Source organism: Cnephaeus nilssonii (genome assembly GCF_951640355.1).
Source record: "Cnephaeus nilssonii genome assembly, chromosome: X".
Taxonomy (NCBI): Eukaryota; Metazoa; Chordata; class Mammalia; order Chiroptera; family Vespertilionidae; genus Cnephaeus; species Cnephaeus nilssonii.
In genome coordinates this window covers 38,999,051-39,001,619 of record NC_137071.1, presented here as the reverse complement: position 1 = coordinate 39,001,619, position 2,569 = coordinate 38,999,051, and positions in this window count along the sequence as shown.

Below are 2,569 nucleotides of genomic sequence, written 5' to 3'. Positions count from 1 at the left end.
CCCGATTAGTAGGTCTGAGATCTAATCAACTCTTTTTCTTTTTAGCCTGATTGGAACCCACATATAGTGGCATTTCTTTGTGGTACAATGTGGTGGTGCAAGGTTTGTCTGATTTGGTATGTTCAGATGTTACCAGTCCCTGCAAATGAACCACAATCATATTTAGTAAAATTACCACAATCATATTTAGTAAAATTACCACAATCATATTTAGTAAAATTACCACAATCATATTTAGTAAAATTCTGGAAAAGCATTTTAGAATATAGTGATTTCTTCTTAAGAAACTACAGGTTGTCTGACATTTTATTTTTCTACTTAAAATAGTTGGACTCGCCTTGCATAAAAATATAGAGTTTTAAATTATGTAATAATTCTAGACATATGTCTTTCTGTGGTGGCAATAATGCTATAATCTCCACCCCCCAAAAAATCACAGCTAAAGTTAACAGCTTATCACAACTTAGAGAAACAAAAACATGGCAATTCAACAGGGTGCAAATGTGTATGTATATATGCAAATGTATGGGTATATATATCCTCCCTAATAAAATGGTAATATGCAAATTAACCATCACTCCGCTACATAAGCCACGCCCACCAGTCAAGACACGTCCACCAGCCAATCAGGGCAAGTATGCAAATTAACCCAAACCAAGATGGCTACAGCCACAGAGAGCAAGGTTTCCCAGGTAACAGAGCAAGCCAAGCTTTCCATAGCCATAGCAGGCCTAAGCCTCCACTCAAGCTACAAAGTTTCAATTATAGAAGGTAAACAAATTCAAACAAATGGCAGCAGAATGGAGCTTGAGAGAGCAGGCCAGGGTTGCCAGCGGCAACAGGGGAAGCAAAGCTTTCCGCACACCCTGGCCGGGCCCACCCGATTAAGGCAACAAAGTTTCAATTATAGAAGGTGAATTAACTTCCACAGAAATGGCTGCCGCCCCGGAGGGGGCAGCAGGCTTGGCTCCACTCCAGGCTACAAAGTTTCAATTGTAGAAGGAAAATAAATCCCAGATACCAGGGCCTCTGCTTGGGTTGCCAGGGGGCGTGGCCGGCCTGCAAACCACCACAGGCCCCTCGCTCAGGCCGCCCTACGCCCCAAGGGAACCCCCACCCTTATCTGGGACACCCTTCAGGGCAAACCAGCTGGCCCCCACCCGTGCACCAGGCCTCAATCCTATCTAATAAAAGAGTAATATACAGATTGATCATCACTGCAACACACAATATAGCTGCCCCCATGTGGTCAAAGATCCTGCCCCCATGTGGACACAAGATGGCCACTACAAGATGGCCAGCAGGGGAGGGCAGTTGGGAGGCACCTGGCCTGCAAGCGAGGGCAGTTGAGAGGGACCAGGCTTGTAAGAGAAGGCAGTTGGAGGTGATCAACCCTGCAGGAGAGGGCAGTTAGGGGTGACCAGGCTGGCAGAGGAGGGCAGTTGGAGGAGATCAACCCTGCAGGAGAGGGCAGTTAGGGGTGACCAGGCTGGCAGAAGAGGGAAGTTGGGGGCAAACAGGCTGGCAGGGGAGCAGTTAAGCATCAACCAGGCTGGCAGCAGAGTGGTTAGGGGGTGATTAGGCTGGCAGGCAGAAGCGGTTAGGGGCAATCAGGAAGGCAGGCAGGCAAGCAGTTGGGAGCCAGCAGTCCTGGATTGTGAGAGGGATGTCCGACTGCCCGTTTAGGCCCGATCCTGGTGGGAGTCCCAGATTGGAGAGGGTACGGGCTGGACTGAGGGACAACCCCCCGCCGTGCACTAATTTCATGTGTATATATATACACTAGAGGCCCAGTGCATGAAATTCATGCAGGGGGGGGGCGTCTCTCAGCCCGACCTGTACCCTCTCCAATCCGAGAGCCCTCAGGGCATGTCCTGCTGACCTTAGGCCCGCTCCCTATGGTTCTCTGCTCTCTGTGAGGCTTGTCTGCTCCACACTATAGCGATGGGCAAGCAAGCCCTGCTGGGTGCTGCCTGCAGCTGCGCTTGTCTTCTCTTGGGTCATCGCAGCAACAGCCAAGCAGGCCCTGCTGGGTGCTGCCTGCAGGCCCACTTGCCTGTTGTGGGTCCCTGGCAGCTACGGCCAAGCAGGCCCTGCTGTCTGCTGTCAAGCTGCGCCGCTGCACCCACCCCCAGGCCCACCCTGAGGTTGCCTGTCCAGCCCTGCCTGGCTCCCTGGGCCCCACAGCAGCTGCAGCCGCTGGGGTCTGGCCCTGCCTCCCTCTTTGGCCCTTGAAGCAGTCTAGGCGGCTGCTGACCAGGCCCTCCTCCAGTGCAGGAGCATGGAGGCGGGTCCGGGCGCGGGGGTCGCCCCAACCCTGGAAAGCTGATGGGGGCAGGTCTGGGCGCCACTGCTGCTGCCCCTTGAACGCTGATGGGGGCAGGTCTGATAGGGGCGGGTCTGATGGGGGCGAGTCTGATGGGGGCGGGTCTGGGAGCCACCGCTGCCGCCCCGCGAAAGCTGATGGGGGCAGGTCTGGGCACCACCTCTGCCGCCCCTCAAACGCTAATGGGGGCGGGTCTGGGCTCCGCCGCCCCGTGATCGCTGATGGGGGCGGGTCTGGGCTCCG